Source organism: Pleurodeles waltl, chromosome 4_2 (genome assembly GCF_031143425.1).
Source record: "Pleurodeles waltl isolate 20211129_DDA chromosome 4_2, aPleWal1.hap1.20221129, whole genome shotgun sequence".
NCBI classification, from domain to species: domain Eukaryota; kingdom Metazoa; phylum Chordata; class Amphibia; order Caudata; family Salamandridae; genus Pleurodeles; species Pleurodeles waltl.
The window spans coordinates 757,593,667-757,617,317 of record NC_090443.1 but is presented as its reverse complement, the minus strand read 5'-3'; positions in this window follow the sequence as shown (position 1 = coordinate 757,617,317).

The window sequence follows — 23,651 nt, the reverse complement described above, 5'->3', positions numbered from 1 at the left end:
TACAAAACATTCATTTGTCCTTTTAAGCCACCTGCTGCCTCGCCTTTATTTTTCTCACAAGGGGCAGTGGTGAGTTGAGAGCTTGCCTTAACTATAGGGCTTTAAACAACATCATAATATAGATTACTCATTACCACTCTTTCTCTATAAAATCAGAAACAATTAGCCATTATTTACACTAATCTGGACCGTCGTGGCATGTACCATCTGTTCCACATTCGACTTGGCGATGGGTGTAAGACGATTTACAGAACACGTAATGGGTTATGTGAGTATTGTGTGATGCTATTCGGGCTTTGCAATGACCCAGTGGCATTTCAGTTTTTGTCAATACACCTTGCATTTGTCTCAGTATCTAGATAGGTTTGTCATAGCATATATTGATGACATACTAATCTACTTCTCATCTCTGGGAGAACATGTGGAACATGTACAAATTGTTCTGGCCACCCTCAGGGAATATGGGTTGTTCTGCAAACTCACCAAATGCAAGTTTCATACCACTCAGGTGGAGTTTTTGTGCTTTATACTTACCCCCCAAGGGATTAAAATGGCAGAGCGGAAAGTCCAAGTCATTAAAGAATGGCCTATTCCCCAGAATGCAAAGATAATCTATGATTTTAGGCATTTTGCACATTTTTATAGCAGATTCATTGACCATATTTAATCTAAATCCGCTCCTTTAACAAGACTGCTGTGGAAAGGGATACCAGTTAAATGGCCTCCTGAAACTAATCCAGGTTTCCAACAATGACAAGGGCTTTCACTGTGGCACCTATCGTCTGGCACCCAGACACAACACAGCTATTTATCATTGAAGCAGATGCTTCAGCTAGTTAGTGCCATAGGAGCAATTCTTTCACAACAATATGTTGACACTGGGCAACTACACCCTGTGGCATATCTTTAAAAAAAGATGATTCCAGCAGATTTAAATTACACCATAGGAGAAAAAGATTTGCTACCCATAAGCTTGGCATTCACAGAATGATACCATTACTTACTAAGGGCAAGGAGTCCCATGTTTGTGTTTACCTATCACTGCAATTTGCAATTCTTGCAGTGTGCTTGACCGCTCACGCCCAGGCAGCTATGCTAGACTCTGTTCTTTGTGGAATTAAATTTCATTATTGGTTTTCACCCAGGAAATAAAGCTGATGATCTTTCATGAAAGGATACGAAAATGCTAAAAATGGCACACAACCCATGATCATCATCCCTCAAAGTCAGTTCATTGGGGCAATTGCAAGAGACGCATTCTTTAACAAGATAAAAGAGGCAATGCCAATAACATGGATGAATAAATTGGATCTTGAGAAAACACATGAAGCACAAGAGATGGCTTGCCTTTTCAAAATAGCTATGCTCTACATACCCACCAAATAATTATACTGTCAGGTATTGCAAATGGTGTCATGAACACTCTCTAGCTGGACATCCAGATCAAACTAGTAAAATTGAGCTAATCAGTACAAATTTCTGATGGCCCTGTTGGAAAAGAGATACAACACAGTATGTATGCGACTGTGATGTTTGTAACAGAGCAACAATGAACAGGTCCAAGAACCTTGGCCTTCTGCATCCATTACCCACCCTGTATCAGGTTTGTAAAGATATATCACTTGACCTGATTACTGGTCTTCCAAAAGACCAAGGAAAGGATTCCACCTGGTAGTGGTAGATCATTTATGGCTCACTTTGTGGCTTATTCTGAGACCCCATCAGTGGCACAACTGGTCAATCTGCTTCTCAACAACATTGTATGGCTCCATGGGCTACCAAAAACGTTTACATCTGATTGGAGTTTACCTTGAAATTGTGGAAGGCCAGGTGCTCAGCCTTACAAATCCAAAGTTACTTATCCACTACCTTCCTTCTTGAAACTGACAGGCAAACTGAAAGTGTTAACCAGGACTTAAAGCTGTATCTGCCATGTTACTAGTGAACTTTTCAGGACCCTGGTTATCCATGCTATAGAAGCAGAATTCATGGATAACAATCTCCAACATTCTTTGACCCAGATGTCACCATTCTTTGCCAATTATGGTATCACCCTCATTACTTACCTCTTCTCACACGACAACTTTAAAAAATGTTACCCACTCTCACACAGCATGTGCAGCAGATCTCTTCATTAGGGCCCAAGTTGTGTGCTAATGTGATAACAGATATAACACAATATAAAACATTTGCAGATCGAAAATGATGACCTGCTCTTGTGTTTCAGAAAGAAGACCACATATGATTATCCACTAAACATTTCCACTTCAGGAATCAACACAAATGTAACCCTCACTTCATAGGGCCTTTTTTATTTAGTGAGATCATCAATCTAGTGACTGTTAAATTGATTTGCCCTCGATCCATGCATATGCACCCTGAAGAACTTGGATCTCACACATCTAGCCTTTGCTTGTAACAGGGCAGGCCCCTCTGAATCAAATGAAGGTACTTTCTAACTGGTCCTCCTGTCAGAGAAAAAGACCATGCTTCTCCATACCCAAGCATTGTCAGTGCCCTGAGAGAGCAGTTTACATACCTCATCAGGATTCTTAACCTGCTGGGCTATTGCTGGAGAGCTAAAGCAGATCAGCCTCCAGGAGCTTCAGGTAAAAAAAATATAACTTTCTAAAAAGTTAATTGTCCTTCTATTTAATAAAAATCTGATTCCACCATTAGGTTGGGCTTTAATAAATAATAAAACGAGAGGTTCAATTATATGTTTAGCTGATCCCAATCTAGAGATATCAGAATATATTTTTCACAATGATATACATTGTTTTCTATGGGCTACACAGAGTCTTCTTACAGTGAATACAGATTTTGGTGAATGTCACTGTAAGGAGAAGTTAACTTCAAAGTTCCATGTGTCCTGTCTTTAAATAAATGCAACCTTCCTTATGGGCTGCAAGGCCTACATAGGGGTTAGTTATTACCATTTCAAAGGAAGGCTTTCACCTGTCAATAAGGGTTATTTTGACAGGTCGCACTGCAGTTTTTACACTGTTAACCAATCTAGAATGTAGAGGCCTGGAATCATGTTCGCCCTGCCACTTTAATGGGTGGCATAATACGTGTTGCAGTCTGCAATTGGCATTAAACTTTTGGGCTCAGGATGAACTATCTACACCATGTACTAGGGACTTACTCAAAAGTGATTTGTGCCAGCTAGGCGTAAGCCAATTCAACCATGTCTACAAAGGGGGAACAGACACATTACTACTGGTTAGTATGGGTAAAGTGCACAGAGTTGGAAAGCCAACAAAATTGTGTACAGCAAAAGCAATAAATGTGAGGTGACCTTGCAGACAAGACTGATTTCCAACATATTAGCTTAGTTGAATCTCGTGTTTAAAACAAACATTGTTACCCACCACCTGGTGTGAGTCACACTGATGATCTCGCCTTGGAAGTAATAGTTTGAGTAGCCACTACCTGCAACACAAATAATCAAGAATTCTCATTACAAAAAGTACTGTTTTTGATTTGTTGGTTCATATCATATCATTTGGCACTTAAATGTCCATATCTGTGAGTAGAGTATGAAGCAGCTCCATGTAGAGGTTGAAGATAGCAGAAAACAATATGGAACTCTGGGGACTGCTCAAGTGGCAGGGATCCTTTGGGACCTCCTGTGCCCATGTGAATAACCTAGTATTGATTGGAGTTGTAGGAGGAGAAACAGTGAAGTACATTACTGGTGAATCCCATTTGAAACTCCAGGGTGGGAATGAGGGTTTGATGGTTGACACTGTTGCAGACAGCTGAGAGGCCCAGCAATGTCTGTTTTGCTTGAATGTGAATTTACCTTAAAAAACAAAAGACAAGAGGCACCTGGCAAAACTAGAACAGTTTGCCTTGTTAAACATTATAGCCAGGAGAGCAGTTACAGAGCTGGGGTCTGAGGATTGACTCTCAAAGTGCATCAGGGTGCAGTGAGAATGTATTCATTTCTCTGATTACCATAAAGTAATACAAAACATTAATTTCTTGTTTAAGAATGTGAACAGCTGTCATGGGGTCAGAAATAATGGGCCTCATAACAAATTCAGGTGGGGCTCAACCTTGCGTGGACACAATACGAGCTGGTTTCCAGATGTCCGTCCTGAGGGGTGCATGGTTGCTGCATGTACTGGGAGTGCTGTGTTCTGGTTGGCTAAGTGTTCCTAGCTACATGTGGCATCTAACTTTATGGTGTTTTGGGAATGCACGCACCCCTCTGGCCATGTGTGTTTTATTAGGGCAAATCTCCTGGGACCATTGTTGTGTCGCTGTGCCTATCTGTGTGACCTGAGCTAAGTTTTCCTGTTTGTGCATTTGTCTGCCAGCTAAGTGTTACCCCACCTGTGATCTGTCAGTCAGTAACCTCAGACTAGGTCTCAGAGCCTGCCTGACTTCAGATATACGTGCTGGGGTTGATGGAGAGTTCATGATGGGAGAATCTAATAATGGTAATGCAACTTCATTGCAGTGTATGTACTGCTGTGTGCATCGATTAGTCCAATATTAACATCTGGAGGCAGGGTTCATTTTTTTGTGTGGTCAGTAGGGCATTATCTACAATGCATAAGGAAGTGATCTCTGTGCTGCAGTGGGAGCAGAAGCGAGACTGGTAGCCTTACAGGATATTATTAGCATTAATGCGAACTTGGAGTTGAACAAAGATTGTGTTTCCAATGATCTTGTCAATGAATGGTCAGTGAGTGACGGGCTGGTAGTTGGCTGCATCATAATGATCAGGCACAGGTCTCTTGAGGAACTGTAGAATCTAGCCTGTCTTGAGAGATTCTGGTAAGGTGGCTTGAGTGAGCGAGACATTTATAATGGTGAGTAGAGGTGAGATGAGCATCTTCACGGAGAGCTTTGATAAAGAAAGAAGGTAAGACATCATCTTCATGAAAAGCGGCATTAAAGGAGTTGAGCATATCGGCAAGCTCTACAAGAGATAGGATTTTGAGGGATAACAATTGCTAGACTCTAGGGAATGTGATGGGTGTAAGAGATGAAGCAGCCATGATGTCATCAATGTGCCCACATATTTTCTATTTCTTTCACTGGTGAAGAGGTTGATGACATTGTTCTTTTATATGAAGATAGAAGAAGGTGGGTCATGTTTGGGTTGATGCAATGCTTTATTGACTTGGAAAGCATTCTGCTTCTGATGGTGGCTTCATGGATGGTGTTTGCATAGAACTTTGCTTTCCATGATGTGATGAGCCATCTGCATATTGAGCTCAGGGAGTTTTGGTTTTACTTCCATTTTCTTAAATGTCTGCAGGTGGCTAAATTGTCAGCAATGTCTTTAAGGTACCAGGCTACTGAAGGATTTGACTTGCACCTTGTTACATTTGTGCTGTGGAAGATCACACAGCATTTCCAAAAACTGATGAATTTGTTTGGAAGGGTGTTGGTATCAGAGGTGGAGTTAGGGGGTGAGAGATGAGGTAAAACATTAGGTTGTCTATGTTTAAGACTTTAAGGGATCTGAAGGTTTGGTCTTCCCTTATAGGTTCACCTTGGTTTGGTGGTACGATGCTAAGTTTGGCAATAAGGATGGTAGAGTGATCTACATAGTCCAGGTGTACAGTTGACTTGATGTTGAGAACACAAGGTTAAGGATGTGGCCAATGGAGTGGGTTGGGTATTTGACATATTGTAGCAAGTTGAATGTGTTGATGATGTTCAGCAAGGTGTCTCTTGTTTGATTGTTTGGCTTGTGTTGTCTGGAAGGTTGAGGTCACCCATGAGGGTGCGACAAGCATATCAGATGGAAGAGGTGGCAATGTGATCTGAGAATTCATCAGCAAAGTGCTTGTTCTGGTGCAACATGAGCTCCATGGAGCTCAGTGTTACTTGCTTCTAAAGGGTGCAGGACCAGGAGGACTTGAGGATGACAGTGAAACCTCCTCCCTTTTTACATGTGCAGTCTACACAAGGGATGCAGTAACCTGTGAGAAGAAGGACGTCTAAGATGTGTGAAGCTGTGGGAGTCAAATATGTTTCTGTGATAAAGAGGGCATCAACCTTGCGATAGGTGATGAAGTCTGCAATGTCTGGTGCATGGGGTTCTGCAAAGCGAATGTTAAAAATCATTAGTTGGAATGTGTATTCTGTAATTTATTTAGGTGTTTGGTAATTACAGGAATGCACAATGATTGGGTCTCTCTGCCATATGAATGCTAGTGTCAGTGTCTGAGCAATCTAGGTCTGGGTGTGATTATAGGGATGGGAAGGCAAGCCCGTCTGCACCTATCCATGCCCTGTTTCTCCTACACCACACAGCTAGAATGCTGCTGAACTCTAAGCCCTGAACCACAGATGCCACAACAACTCCTGCTCCAACACTTCTCCACAATCCATCATAGGACCATTCTCCTGCATCCACTCCCCTTCTCCTGCATCATCAGATCGTCCACTAACACACCATCCACCACTGCGCGAACCAACCAACACAATACACCTACTTCAAAACAACTTTCCTGCCTCCTCCCTAAAACATGCTCACTTTGCAAACATGCCACCGAGATCAGAGACCTCATCACCGCCCTCACCCCTGAAGTCATCTTTCTCACAAAAACCTGGCTCATACCCATGTCTGCTCCCTAAATCAAAACAGCAACACTTGATGGATTGAAGATCACACACAGCCCACACCAACAACCTCAGACGAGAGATCGCCATCGTCCACAAAGAAAATATCCACAGCATTGCCGAGACAGAAGACACCATCCAGATAATGAGACACCTCAACTTCAAACTCCAAACAGATGGAAAAACCACCATCAGAGCTACCCTCTCCTACAGACCACAGGGACCACGCCCCAGCATCTGCACTGACATCCCCGACTTCATCACCCTTTTCGCCATTGACACCAAAGACTACATCTTCCTCAGACATCTGAATTTCAACCTCGATGACCTCCATGACACCAACACCACCAGCCTCCTCGACAGCATGACTAACATCAGACTCGCCCAACTCATCACCAGTCCCACCCACAATGCAGGACACATGCAGGACCCCATCTACATCTCCAGCAACAGGGTCAAGTAAGCCCACATCACTGAACTCACCTGGACCGACCACTCTATCGTCCACTTCAATATCTTCATCCCCCACACCTCTACTGCTGAGTCACCCGGTGCCCCTCACTGCATCTGGTAAAAAGTATTAGAGAGCCAATGGGTGGACGCCCTAGCACTGCACCAAACCTGGATATGGGTATCAGAAACTTCAACTTCTGTATCACCAACTGTGTTGACATCATCACCCCCAACAAGACCAGCATGCACAGAAAATCCAGGGGTAAACTAATAAATTGAGAACAATGAAACACCATTGCTGGCAACTTGAAAGAAGGTGGTGCACAAGCAAGGACATCTCAGACAAGACAGCTTTCATTACCTCCCTCAACCTCTGCCACCAGCTCCTGAGAGAGTAAAATAAAAAGCCCTAGCCAACTGCATTAGAGTCCAGTTCTAACCACAGCAAAGATGTCTTCAACATTGTCAGAAAGTTCACCAACTCCACAGCCACAGAAAACAGCATGACCCCTTTCAAAAGCTAGTTGACAGACTCACCAACTGACAAACTTTGTCCATGTCAAGATCATACCCATGCCTCAGCTCCAGCCCTCAGACTTCCTTCACTTTCACACACTCATCAAAATCAACACAGATCGCCAACTTACCTCATGGGACCAGCTCACCCCCAGGACACCACCAACATCATGAACTCCATTCACTTAGGAGTACCCACTGACCCATGCCCGAACCACATTTTCAACTTTCGAAGCTGTAGGATCAGTAGTGAGCTCACCCCTCTCTGCAACTCCTCACTTGCCACGGCCACCTTTCACTGGAAACATGCAGAAGTCAAACCACTACTCAAGAAACCATCTGTCAACCTGACCAAACGCAACTACTACTGCCCCATCTCCCTTCTCTCTTTTCCAGCAAAGTCATGGAAAAACCCATCAACCAACAACTCACAAAATATCTGGAGCAGACCCTTCTCCTAGACACCTCCCAATCTGGATTCTGCACTGAGACTGCCTTGATTGCAGCCACTGATTACATCCAAACCCTACTTAACCATGGATAAACCGTAGCTCTGACCCTACTTAAACTCCTACAGGCTTTTACAACATATCTCATCACATCCTGATCAAAAGACTGCAGCAAATTGGTGTCCAAGTAAACACCCTCAGGTCGATCACTTCCTTCCTCACAGGAAGAATGCTGAAGATCCACCTACCTCCATTCACCTCCCAACCTAAGGACATCATTTGTAGTGTCCCTCAAGGATCCTCTCTCAGCCCTAATCTCTTCAACACTTACATGATCCACGTGGCCAGCATTATCAGATACCTCAGACTAAACATCAGATCCTATGCATACGACACCCAGCTCATTCTCTCCCTCTCAAAAGATCCTGACAACACAAGAACCAGCTTCTACAGGTGCATGATGAGCATTGCCAACTAGATGAAGGACATCTGCCTGAAGCTCAAAATGGACAAAACAGAAATGCTGTTCTTTGGCAACACCTCCACCCCTTGGAATGACTCCTGGTGTCCCTTGGAACTAGGACCATCACCCAAACTGACCCACTATGCCAGAATCTTCTGCATAATCCTGGACAACAAACTGACCATGAAGTCCCAGATCAACATAGTCACCTCTGTTTGCTTTTGCATACTTTGCATGTTATGAAAAGTCTTCAGATGGCTGTCACTGAACACCAGATTTACTATCACTCTAGACTCTAATCATCAGCTGATTAAACTATGAGATCGCACTCCATGCTGGGATCACCACACACCTTCCGCAGAGACTCCCATCCATACAGAACTCTGCTGCCAGACTCATCCTCGACTTCCAAAGACAGACCCATATCATTTCCCACCTCCTCAGAAAACTCCACTGCCTCTCCATACAGAAAAGATGTCAATTCAAGCTGGAGATTCATGCCTACAAAGCACTGCACAACCAAAGATCAGCCGACACCATTAGTCACCTGAACTTTAACCACCCTACCAGACAACTATGCTCTGCCTCCCTCTCACTCACCCACACCCCCCACATTCATCAAAGCAACAGCGGAGAGTGTTCATCTTCTACCTCGCAACAAAATCCTGGAATTACCTCACTCTGCAGCTATGGATCTTCTCCTCTCCATAAGAATTCCACAGAGCACTCAAGACTTAGCTGTTCGACTGAGTCTCCTGAACCATCACAACTCTCAAGCACCTGGAATCACTCTTGGATGATTAGTGTGCTACATAAATCCACTTGATTGACTGATTGATATTGAGCACGGCACAGGCCTATATGTTACCTTGTAAGTTTCAGTGAAACAGGGTTTCTGGCTCAATGCCCTTCCCGGTCATAATAGGCCAAGGGCAGTACCTTTGTCTGTATCCACCCTTTGGTGGAGATGCCCAGGTGAAGCAATGCCTTTAGGAGTTGATTGAAGGAGACAGAAGGTAGGACATAAGGTCACGTCCTTTGCAAATGGATAACAGGAAACTGAGTATATGTATAAATATATATATATATATATTTATATGTGTGTGTATATATATCTATTATTATTACCTTTATAGTTAGGACCTAGTTTCTATATACATAGTGTTTTTTTATCTATAGGGTATATCTTTGTGGCCGCTAGGCGAATCCGCATGAGTTCATCATTCATGAATCCATCGCAGCCGGAGATATACAAACATATTCTCCCAGTTTGTGGAAAACACAACTTTTTTTCACCCCCCTCCTTTTTCTCAGCCACTGCTTGATGGATCACCCTAAAACATTCTGTGTGCAACACAAATTTGTGAAGATTCTTCAAATGGTGCCACAGGTATAGGCAAGTCAGAAAATGTTTTTTCTATGAAAACATAGGGGGTCATTCTGACCTTGACCACCATGGCGGAGTGCGGCGGAAGCACCGCCAACATGCTGGCGGTGCTTCCTGGGCGATTCTGACCGCGGCACCACTACACCCGTCGCACCCCTTCAACTCCGCCGGCTCCATTCCGAGCCGGCTTCATTGTTGAAGGGGCTGTCCCGCTGGGCCGGCCGGCGGTCTTCTGGAGGTCGCCCGCCGGCCCAGCGGGAAAGCTGTAATGGCCGCCGCGGTCTTTTGACCGCGGAGCGGTCTTTCGGCGGGAACCGCTTGGCGGGCGGCGACCGCCGACCGCCGCGGTCAGAATGACCGCCATAGTCCTAACTCTAATAACCTATTGTGACCCCCACTAGGTAATGTAATATAGTACATATATATGTATATTACCATTCTTTTCTCCCCTCCAGGAGCCTCTCTAACGGAGGCTAGTTGAAAATTCCAATCCAAGATGGAGAAATAAGGTGGCATCACCAGGATAAGATTCCCAATCCTTATTGTTCCATTTATTAAATTTTAAAGTGCTCTGTGCTCGTAAACATGGTAACGCGTTTCGGCCGTAACATTTAACACACCATATATATATATATATATATATATATATATATGGCCCGTATGAAGGCTTTCTGCTGAAACGTACATTGCATTTTGGTAATTGAATATGTGAAATAACTTTCTTTAAAAAAAAAAAAGCAAACAGCGAGCTCATATCGGCTTGTGCTGTCTCCTGGATCTGCCCAGAGGAATGGATTGTGGACTGGGGCAGGCATTCTCAGGAAAGAGGCAAATATATATATATGTATGTATATGTATATGTACAGTATCTGTATATATATATTGTACAGAATATTGTGTACCGAATAGCCAGTTACAGGGTTACTGGAAGATCAAAATATCAAGGACCAAAATATCATCAAGTAGGTCTACACTATTTAATATTTAGAATTTATCTTGTCTCCATATGTGAGAGTCTTGACACTATAAATATACACATATATAGTCATATATATAGTGATATATATACATATATAGACACATATATATACATATATGTATACATATACAAACATATATATATATATATATATATATATATATATATATATATATATATATATATATATATATATATATGACTTTTGGACTCCAAGTGGAGGATCGTTCGGATATATATAGTAACATCAGGTGTAATACTGCATACAGGCACCACCAATGATTTGGAGCCCTTAGGCATAGTGGTGCAACGTTTATATATATATATATATATATATATATATATATATATATATATATAGAGCCAGAGAGAGAGAGAAAAAGAAAGAGTGTTTACATTTTTTATTTCGCGAAACCACTATGGTCCTGATTATAAGTTGCATTGTAATGGGGTAACTGTCAAATTGTATGTTATTTTTCCATACAGACAATAATTTCATGGTAAAAGTGAGCACTGTCCAGTGTATATGTGTATGGTTGAGAGTGAGTCAGAGGGCTCGGGGCAGCTGGGAATGGAAGGGGGCGCTGTAAAGAAATGCAAAATGAATCTTGGGTTCTGCTGCAGCCTAAGCCTCATGCCATATTTTCAGCCAGAAGTAACGGCTGGAAAACTGTACATTGTTCTCTTGTATCTAGTAAAACCAAGTGTAATAAAAACTATACACTCGGATTTAGGCAGAGACAAATTTTGTGCAGTATTTTCATTCTACCTGACTCCCTAACATTAACATTTATAGAAATACTTCAACATCTACTGCAAATGTTTTGTATAATGAGGTGGATTCAGGGTCTGCCTTAAACAGAAGTGGGGCTTCAGATGTTTGTCACATAAAGGTTTCTTGAGAATACCGTAGTTAACTGAATATGTTATTTTCATAACGCAAGCTGAACCACAAGGGACACGATTCATTTCAGGTGAGTATACTGAAGAACATTTTGAATGGAATGCATGCATAATTGTTGTTTCATGATTAAAATGCAAAGGAAAGCGCAGTGTAGATTTTACCAAACGGAAATCTGCAAAAGCTGTGGTTGCATAGAACATGTGATGAAGTTAGTAGATAAGATTTATGGGTATGAAAAGAAGCGTCATGGTGGAGGTATTGAAATACTCAACATTCAATCCAAGGAGAATTATGACCCAGGTGGGGAGAATAAAAGAGGAAGACTAGAAATGCTTTCTGTACCAAACCTTAAAATGATAAAGTTGTGTGCCATTTTTCAGTCCCTAAAGGAAACAGCGAAAAACGATTTGAATATAAGGTTGTTATGTTTCCTGAAGAAACTCCATATGTTGTTATTAGAGAGGAGGGTGGCAGGTGTGAGGGTTTGGTGGAGCCTAGGCAATCGTCATCCCCTTGCATCTCATCACAAGGGACAGTACAAACTCTGAGGAGATGATACCGCTGGCTCTTGGAAAGGGGGGAGATTTTTGGAGGAGGGTTGGGGGGGTACCGCAGAAGGTAGTAAAAAGTTGGATATATTGTCATCGTCACCTATTTTGGGTAAACAATCTGCATCTGTTTTTCATACTACTGCTGTACCAGCTGAATCATTATTAGAGGTAATGTTTCTAATGCAGAAAACTTTGCAGGCAATCTTGGAAGTACTGACTGTAAACAATAGTTTGAAGAAAGTACATAAAAATCAATTACAAGAGATAACAGCAGAGTTAAAATGTATTAATAGCAGTATGCCAACCCTAGTACGTCCTGTCCTAGAAAAAAGAGACGAAGAAACAGATACTCATGATATCCATGATACTGGGGAATTCAGTAATGAAGGAGGGGAAATAGATAAAATACAGACCTGAGACCAACTGTCAGTATATGTCTCTAAACATCCAATGATGGTGATAAAGAGGAATCATAGAAGGGGGAGAAAGGGTTATGGGTTCAATAGTTGCCACTATAAACTCCATTGTAGGAAGCAAAGTAAAAAAGGAATGTTGGGAGGAAAACTTCTGTAGGGAGCGAGGGAAAGTAAGACCAGGCCAATACCCCAAGGATAGATCGAGGACAAGGGTGGGAAGTAGCAGCCCTAGAGCAAGGGGCCACATTACAAAAAGTACCTATTGTACCATACAGAGAAATCAGCCAACAAGGAAAAGAAAGGAAGTTATTCATAGAACGGCTGTGGAGATGGAAATAATGGAACCTAATAATGGATCTATCTAGCACCATGGGGAAGAGAGATTGGGAGGAAAAGGCGTAGAAAGTTAAAACCTCTGAATCGTACCCGACTTCTAGAAGTTATGGCCCGTTGCCCAAGTCTCGTGATAATTATAGGAGGGGCAAATTGATTGTCATGGACTAAGAGTTAGGCCCGCTGCACAGCCATTTGATTTTTTCCTGCAACATGGGAGGTTATAAAAAGCATTTAAAACAAGACCTATTTAAAAGAGAGTTTGGAAAGTAGGATATAGGGGGTCATTCTGACCCTGGCGGTCATTGACCGCCAGGGTCAACGACCGCGAGAGCACCACCAACAGGCTGGCGGTGCTCTCAAGGGCATTCTGACTGCGGCGGTTTGGCCGCGGTCAGAAAGGGAAAACCGGCGGTCTCCTGCCGGTTTTCCGCTGCCCTTAGCGCCGCCATGGGGATTCCGACACCCCGTACCGCCATCCTGTTCCTGGCGGTTCGGCCGCCAGGCACAGGATGGCGGTATGGGGTGTTGTGGGGCCCCTGGGGGCCCCTGCAGTGCCCATGCCAATGGCATGGGCACTGCAGGGGCCCCCGTAAGAGGGCCCCACTTTGAATTTCAGTGTCTGCTTAGCAGACACTGAAATTCACGACGGGTGCAACTGCACCCGTCGCACCCTTCCCACTCCGCCGGCTCCATTCGGAGCCGGCTTCCTCGTGGGAAGGGGTTTCCCGCTGGGCTGGCGGGCGGCCTTCTGGCGGTCGCCCGCCAGCCCAGCGGGAAAGCCAGAATGGCCTCCGTGGTCTTTCGACCGCGGAGCGGCCATATGGCGGTTCCCGCCAGGCGGGCGGCGACCGCCGCCCGTCGGCCTCAGAATGAGACCCATAGTGTGTTTCCAGGAAACTTGGTTGTGCGACAAACCTGATCCAGTTGTTGGTTTCATGAGACTCTTCAGGGGAGCAACACAGCAAGGGTTAGGTCGCTCATCAGGGGGTCTAATAACCTGAGCCTCAACAAGGATAGCAAATAATTTTATAGAGATAAAGACTAAGGGGGTCATTACAACATTGGCAGGCGGGGGAATGCGGCCGCACTCCCGCGGTGCCCATTACAACATCCCCGCTGGGCCGGCGGGCGCAAACCTAGTTTACGCCCGCCTTCCCAGCGGGGATGCGGCCGCAACATAGGAGCCGGAGGTGTTGCGGCCGTGCGACGGGTGCAGTTGCACCCGTCGTGCTTTTCACTGTCTGCTATGCAGACAGTGAAAAGCTGCACGGGGCCCTGTTAGGGGGCCCCTGCACTGCCCATGCCCAGGGGCCCCAGGACTCCCCTTACCGCCAGCCTCTTCCTGGCGGTGCAAACCGCCAGAAACAGGCTGGCATAGAAACCGGGACCCTGGCGATGCGACCGCAGCGCTACCGCTGCGGTCATAATATGGTGCTCCTTACCGCCAGCCTGTTGGCGGTACGGACGCCACTTTAGCCCTGCCGGTGGCTATTGGAAAGCCAGGTGGATCTCTATAATGTAATTGGAGGAGCTGTACGGTTAATAATAATTAATGTATATATATATACAACCAGGGAAAATGTATGATTATGATACTCATCAGGGTCTGTTTGAGGAAGATCTGGAACTATTAAGCATTGGTAAACCAGGATACTTGACCCTAATGTTGGGAGATTTTAATCACAAACTTAATCCCAATAGTATTGCTAAACGGTATAAGGAACTACTGGTAGTTCCACAAATTCCAAATAGCATCTTCCCAAAAGTAGAATGTTCTGCACGTGATTTATCCCTAGTAAGAACCTTAGGATCCCAAGGTATGTTCTGTCTAAATGGTCGTATGAAGAAGAATTGCCTGGCAAAACAGACTTTTCGAATAGGCAACCAGACTTGCCCCATTGATTATGCTTTAGTAAATGCTTGGTCCTTTGGAGAAGTGCAGTATTTTGAAGTTGAGCATATAGAGTGCAGTGATCACTGGCCACTTCAATTAACAATAAGATCAACTTATAAAAATCAAAGAGAAAAGGCAGTGATAGGGTTAGTTGAGTTCCCTCGTAGAAAAACGACCCGTCTGACAGAAAGTAGTCTAGGAGTACTTAATGAATTGATAGTCAAGTATCCAAACCTTCCATTGGAGGAAGATCCAAGAGATATGTTTAAAGGTTATGATAGGAGTAATGTGTTAATGGTGGACTGCCAAAAAACAAAATAAAAAAAACAGCAAGTGGGATTCACAAAATTGGGCCCAAGTAATTTTAGACACAAGTGGCTCACTGTCAAAAAAGATTCCTATAAAGAATTTGCGCCAAGGTTGTGTGTTGGCACCAATATTACTCACATTATTTTTGTCATAGTTGCCCGGGTTGCTGCAGGAGGTCAAAGGCCTAAGCCCAAAAATGGAGGGTGTACATGTTTCCTGCTTATTATATGCCGACGATTTAGTTATTATGGATATGACGGAGTTAGGTTTACAAAGGAAATTAGAGGTGTTCCACTCTTATTGCCAAAAGAAAATAATGGTCGTAAATTTAGAAAAAACAAAGATTATGGGGGTCATTACAACATTGGCGGTATTAGGTGCTTACCGCCGTGCAGAAGACCGCCAATACACCGCCGTGTCCGCGGTAGACCACCACAGCTATTATGACACACATCACTTAATCGGCCGAAATTCAGACACCCACACAATACCGCCACACCAAAGGTCAGCGATAAACATGCGGAAACAAATCCTCCACCTCCATGGCAACAGAAACACGCCCATGCTATTATGACCCACGAATCCACGCGGCGGTCTTTCAACCGCGGTATTCCATTGGCGGTACACACCGCTGCGCTCAAAATACACACACATCTCCAAAACACCGCCACATTGGACAATTCCAAATACACACACCTGATACACATACAAACAACACTCCCACACACCCAACACAATATAAAACACACACCCACATCACCCACAAAGCCCTACGACAAATAATTTGAGTTGAAGGCGACAGAGAGAGCACAGCAATAGACAACCCCACCACACAGAGGCACACCACACCATCACCCACACAACATCCACGCACAAAACACCACATACCACTACACTCACCACACTCATCAACACATACACAACCCCACATATCACACACACCACCCCAGGTCACGCCAAAAACACCCCCGCTTCTCCGAGGAGGAGCTCAGGGTCATGGTGGAGGAAATCATCCAGGTAGAGCCACAGCTATTTGGCTCACAGGTACAGCACACATCAATAGCCAGGAAGATGGAGCTATGGCAAAGAATAGTGGACAGGGTCAACGCTGTGGGACAGCACCCAAGAAATAGGGAGGACATCAGGAAGAGGTGGAACGAACTACGGGGGAAGGTGCGTTCAACGGTATCCAGGCACCACATCGCAGTACAGCGGACTGGTGGCGGACCACCACCTCCTCCCCCTCAACTAACAACATGGGAGGACCAAGTCTTGTCCATCTTGCATCCTGAGGGCCTCAGAGGAGTCGTTGGAGGAACGGACACTGGTAAGTCAAATCTTAACTATCATAACCCCCACCCTACCTGCATGATATCACACACCCCCACCATCACACCCTCCCCTATCACCCCAAATCCTCACCTATCTACCCATTACACCAACCACCCATCCCAAACCCAAGCCCTGCATGACATAAATAAGCATCGACACCCATCACCAAAGCATGCCCACTGCACAGACCCAGAACACCCCCCAACTATCAGCACACAAACCCCCCCACAGGAAAGCCTGCACTGGGGTTCACGCACACCCAACCATTGCACACCATGAAACACACACATGCAATAATCATGTACTTATACCCCCGCAGGAACCCGAAGGAACGTCACCACACCAGAGGGTCCAGACAACACCACTTCACCCCCAGAAGAGGCCCACAGTGACGATAGCAGCTCTGCCCCACTGGATCTTGATGACCAGCCCGGACCATCGTGGGCCTCTGGACAGTCGGTTCCCCTTGCCCAGCCACAGACCAACACCGAGCTGCCACCCTCTGGTAACACCAGCACAGCAACCACCCAGCGGGCCCAAACCTCTCTACCCAGGACAGGTCAATCAGCTGTGTGTCCACCACTACAGGGCACCCAGGGTAACTCACCACCCCAACAACAACAGGGACCTAGGGGCAGTGGTAGTGGGCACACGGTCCAGGGGACGGAGGCACAGGAACATAGGGGAACTGGGAGGGCTGCTGTGCGACAGAGGGAGGACAGGCCAAGGGAACCCACTCTCAACGAGGCCCTCTCCTTCATCATGGGAGCATACCACCACTCCCAGGAGACGATGGCCACGGTCCTGGACAAGTTGCAGGAGACCCTGCGTCTGCAGGAGGAACAATATTTGGGGTTAAGGGAGGAGCTCAGGACCATCAGCTCCGCCCTGGGGACCATCGTAGGGGTGCTGACGGACATTCAAAAGACCTTGAGGGACACCGTGGCACTCCAAGTGGCCCCTAACACTAGGCAGGACAACAAACTGCCCACCACCTCCGCCGGCACTAGTGGACAGGACGTCCCGCCACAGGACCACCACACCAGCACCCCACCCCCTGCAGACGGACAACCACCACGCAAGAGGGCACTGAGATCCAGGAACAGGACAGAGCAAGATGGCAAGACCCCGCCAGGAAATAAGACCACCCTGATAGTCCTCCCACTGTCCCACTTTGTTACCCTGCCCAAATCGGAACTGGCCCAGCTCCACTTCCAATGCCCAGATGTGCAATGTACCTGTGAGACTAATAGACTGGACTCTGCCATGGACATTCCTCCACCATCACCCATCACCATTTTACAACCCCCCTTCATTTTTGTACACTTAAATAAACACCCTTCAAACACCAAAAAAAATGGAGTCAGTCAATGATTTGTAAATCTGTATAATCAATTACATTTGCATAATGTGTTACCCATTGGAAGGCTAACATACCTATGTCACACATCACAAGCCCTTCAAGGATGCAAACATTTAACACGTAGGTTACCACATTTGTGGAACTGAAATGGAAGGGGACAACTCAGTTAACAAATAGTGAGTGAAATTGAGGTACAGGATATAGGTAGATGTGTGAAAGTGAATGTAAAAGTAAAATAGAAAATGTGCTCACCTGTGTCTAACTGGAAATATTGTTGTATGACTGACTCCCTGTTGTCGTTTTCGTCATCCTCAGCTTCATCCTCATCACTGTCCACAGGCTCCACAGCTGCTACAACACCGTCATCTGGATCATCCTCCTGCAGAAAAGGCACCTGGCGTCGCAAAGCCAAGTTATGGAGCATGAAGCAGGCGATGATGATGTCGCATACCTTCTTCGGTGAGTAGAATAGGGATCCACCTGTCATATGCAGGCACCTGAACCTGGCCTTAAGAAGGCCGAAGGTGCGCTCGATAACCCTCCTACTCCGCCCATGGGCCTCATTGTACCGTTCCTCTGCCCTGGTCCTGGGATTCCTCACTGGGATCAATAGCTACGAAAGGTTGGTGTAACCAGAGTCCCCCAATAGCCATACACCGTGCCTCTGGAGTTCACCCAACATATCAGGGATGCTGCTATTGCGCAGGATGTAGGCGTCGTGCACTGAGCCAGGGAACATAGCATTTACCTGCGAGATGTACTGGTCTGCCAAACACACCATCTGGACATTCATAGAATGATAACTCTCCCTGTTCCTGTACACCTGTTCACTCCTGCGGGGGGGACCAGAGCTACATGGCTCCCATCAATGGCACCTATGATGTTGGGGATATGTCCAAGGGCATAGAAGTCACCTTTCACTGTAGGCAAATCCTTCACCTCAGGGAAAATGATGTATCTCCTTACGTGTTTCAGCAGGGCAGACAACACTCTGGACAAGACATTGGAAAACATAGGCTGGGACATCCCTGATGCCATGGCCACTGTTGTTTGAAATGACCCACTTGCAAGGAAATGGAGCACTGACAGCACCTGCACGTCAGGGGGGATTCCAGTCGGATGGCGGATTGGTGACATCAGCTCTGGCTCCAACTGGGTACACAGTTCCTGGATTGTGGCACGGTCAAACCTGTAGGTCACGATTAAATGTCGCTCCCCCATTGTCAACAGGTCCTGTCAACTGGCTAACTGACTAATCCAACAATTTAATCCATTGAACATACCTAACTACATGTCAGTCATGACAGGATGTAACAAATCTGACCTCAGAGGAACTCTGCACACAAACTAAATGACAGGTATGTGTGGATTACATTTGGTACAGACATCCATTGATATTGCAATTAAATAAATTGCAATGTAAACTAAACCTACCTGCCAATAACCTAATGCAGTGCCAAAAAAAACACTCTGAACTACTACAGTATACACAGAGATGGAGTATGAAGCCAGTAAAGTGCCTGTACATTTGAGTAACTCATATGTACAGTAGAATGTGTGTTACAGTACCACCACGTTCTTTTCTGCAAGGCTTTACATAGCTAACGTATCACACTCCAAAATGATTGATGTGACAACCAGGACTGTACACTTCCCAAATTTCATCTGACCACGTAAATCCCAATTCCAGTGAGGGTCACAGTAGACAACCATGAAGAAGTCACCTAATAGTCTACACTTTACCCCTTGTGGCTGCTGTGCTGCACTCAAGCTCCCATCCAACTCTGGGTAGGCCACCGCCAGTATGCTGGACATTAGGAGGGGGTCAGAGTCCGACGGGCACCCCTTCGACATTGGGAGGCTGTCCCCAACTTGGCTTCTGTGGTCTCACCAGGCCCAGCGTTTCAGGTCCTCCCACTGCTTCCTGCAGTGGGTGCTCTGCTGGCTACGGATCCCCATGGTCCGCACTACCTTGGTGATGGCTCTCCATAAACCTTTTTTCTGGTGGGCGCTGACCTGCATGGGAAACATTGTGAAAATGGAGGACATGATGTATAGGATACCAATACAGCTGCAACCTGTGGCAACACACAACATACACTGCCCATGCACTTTGCCAATCTACCACACACCACACACATCATGTGCATGCAAAACCCCAAATCAGTCATCACATGTCAATGTGCACACACAGTCGCCGTTAAACACCACCGAAATGTCGGACAAAAGATGCTGTACTGACCTGTTGCCATGGAGCCCCATACAACCGCCAATACAGGGGTAGGACCCCTTCCACCAGTTTTTCGAGCTCATCAGCTGTGATGGCTGTTGCCCTATCCTCTGCAGTGCGTGCCATCATGGCTCCAAGATTCAGGACACAGCAGCACACAAAGTGGAGGTCTACCTTGCCCGAATGCCAGGAGTCAAGTGAGCTTGCCCATACAAAATGATGGTCACTACAGCAGCGGACATGACCGTCAGCGGTGATGATCGTCTGCACTCAGGGAAATTGTCATTGGTCTCAGTTTCCCATAGAAGTCAATGTTAACCAATGAGGAGTTGCATGGCGATTCCGACCGCCTTCCGCCATGATGGCTGCCGAATGAGGTCACTTCCATCTGTCTGATGCATGTAGGACAGGCGGATGCCATTTTAGTATGATACATAACTGTCCTGGGTTCACACTGCGTCATTACCTGCATATTGCCGATTCATGTAGGTTACATTTTGTGAACAATTATATCTGTAGTGGGTGTCAGGTGACATCACCACACTTGTCACTACATATGTTTGTATTGACAATTCATATGGTGCAACACATGGAACATCTTTGTTTAGACATCATTACATGTTCTTTACATGTCCCTTGTCACAGCTATGGCATTATGTGGCATTGTCTGGGTAGGAATGGAGTGTGGAGTAATGTGTCTTTCCACAACATGACAGCCAACATACATGACCAATACTTCATGATTGTCATATGTCATACGTGGTTCACAGCATTGTGATATGTGCCTAGAGTGTTGTTTGTCTCCCTGTCTTGATACCACCAAAATGGAGTGATGAGGAATGCACCAGTCTACCGGCCCCTAGTAGATCTTGAAACCATGGAAGAGTGAAACATCATCATGACCTATCGACTAAACCGTGTGTCCATCAGGGAATTGGTCGCCCAGTTGTAGTCAGACCTCCTGCCGGCTTTGAGAAATCCCCATGCCATCTCTCCAATAGTCCAGGTGTTGGCTGTCCTGCAGTTTCTGGCCAGTGGCTCATTTCAGGTGATTGTGGGACTGGCTGCAGGAATGTCACAGCCCAAGTTCAGTAAAGTGTTGCATGATGTGGTGGATGCCCTACTCAAGCATGTGAACTGGTACATAAGATTCCCACAACATGCTGAATGTCCCACTGTTAAAGCAGCCTTCTACAATATATCACATATCCCACATGTAATAGGTGCCGTTGATGGAACTCTCATCACCTTGGTACCACCGAGAGCCAATGAACATGTCTCCTGAAACCGGATGTACAAGTGGGGTGTCTTGCAGACATGTACATAGCACATGTAACAGTGAAATTCACTGGTTCGGTACATGATTCCTACGTCCTGAGGAACAGCAGTGTCCCTACATTGATGTGTGCTGCTCTCTATGTCAGACGTTTGACATCCCTCCCTACACAGTCTGCACTATGCCTAACATTGTAACCTATTGTCATATCTCCTTTTCCACACAGGTGACTCCGGATAACCCAACCTGCCCTGGCTCCTGACACCTGTTACACAAGCAACTGCAGGAGGGGAGAACAGCTACAATGAGGCACGGATGAGACGGAGATTGAGAAGACTTTCGGCTTCTTGAAAGATAGATTTAATTGCCTCCATGTGTCCAGTGGTGCCCTACAATACCGACCAGGGAAAGTCTGCAAGATCGTGGTTGCATGCTGCATGCTCCATAATCTGGCCCTCAGGATGCACATCCCACTGTTGGAGGAGGGAGACATTGATACTGGAGCAGTGGTTGAGGCCAGTGACTCTGATACTGAGGAGGAGGCAGACGAGGATGAGGCACATGACAAATGGACTGACATGATTCGTCACTGCCTTTGATGATAAACAGGTAGTGTGATTTGGATGTCATGTGCACTTGGACTATGTATTGGTATAGCTAGTCTGTTTGCAAGCATCATGGTGTGTGTGGATGTGGAGACTACTGCCTTCCATCTTGGTTTCTGACCCTGAAAGGTAGCTGATTTACCAGGAGGGGTAGTGGAAATGGATTGCAGACACAGACATGTGAAATGCTGGTGCAATAATGAAACATCCTAATGATTGTACCAAAGGTTTTGGATCCTCAGTCTGACTGTTTGGGTAAATGTAGGGGACACTTATCAGTCTTGTCCTGCTTTGTAGGCCTATCATGCTGCATTGTCAGCTGCTGTGTGGCAACTACCTGCTCCTGACTACGCAAGGAGGTGATCAGTAGAGGATGTCACCAATATGAAATCTTTCCTGTACATGTGTGAGTGACAAGGCAGGCCATTACATATGTGGTATCATGGCTGCTTGGGCAATCATCCTTTGCTTGTGTTCTACTGCTGTTAATGTATGTATATGGACTAAATGCCTTACAACTTTGAGCCTAATTCCAATGTAAATTTCCCTCTTCAGGTCACATGTCTGTTTGCAAGCTGATTACTGATATGCCTGTTTGCACCCTTGCCACTAGATGTAACTACCATAAGGATGTACTTACGTACCTGCTGGATATTCCCACTACATCTGTCACTTTGACATTCTTGTAGTGCAGATATGTGTATCTGATTGTTGCTTGTAAACAGAAATGTCACTTTAAACAATGAAGACACATGCACCATGACTTATGCTAATTGGTGTGGAGTGGGGACTTGGTTTAGGTGAAGATCAGGGTGAGTGGTCCAGCTGTGTGTTTCACAGGTCCTGTATCCATTAGCCTTGGAATGATGGGAATTTGGCATTGGACAGTCAACAGTGGCACACAAGGGTGACAGTTCAGGTCAGGGATCACTTCCTGGTGGGGGCATTGCTCTTTGCCTCAGGTCTTGCAAGATATCTGGATGGTCAACCTATTTTACTGGGAGGTCCCTCAGCTGCGGGACTAGGGGTGCTGGCGGCCTGTGGATCCTCCTGCTGGACCTTCATTCCAGTAGCAGGTAATAATGTAGAGGGCAGTGGTGTTGTGTGACTACTGGATGGGGCCTGCTGTTGGGTGGAGGACGTACGCAGGATGGTGCTGAGTTCTTTGAACTCTCTTAACATGGAGACCATGTTGGCATTAAGTACCTGCCACTGCTGCACGGAATCCTTGTAGGATTCCCCCTGCAGCCTTTGGGTCTCCTGCGAGGTGCTGAGTATCTGGCCCATCTTGTCCTGGGATTGCTGGTAGACTCCCTGGACTCTGGAGATGGCCTGCTGGCCAGTCGTATCCTGTTGTTGCCTTGTCCTTTGGCCACGTTTGCCCTCCCACTGGCCTTTGCCCTCTGTGCCCCTGGTGCAGTGTGCCCCCTCCCACTGACACCAGAACCGTTATTGTCTTGGGATTCCAATGTTGACTCATGCCCCTTTACTGTGGGGCACACTAATGTTTGATGTGACCTTGGGACACAGGTTTGGGAAGGTGGGCTCTGCTGTGCAATGGATGCCACAGGGGAGGTGGTTTCAGTTGTGGGCAGGA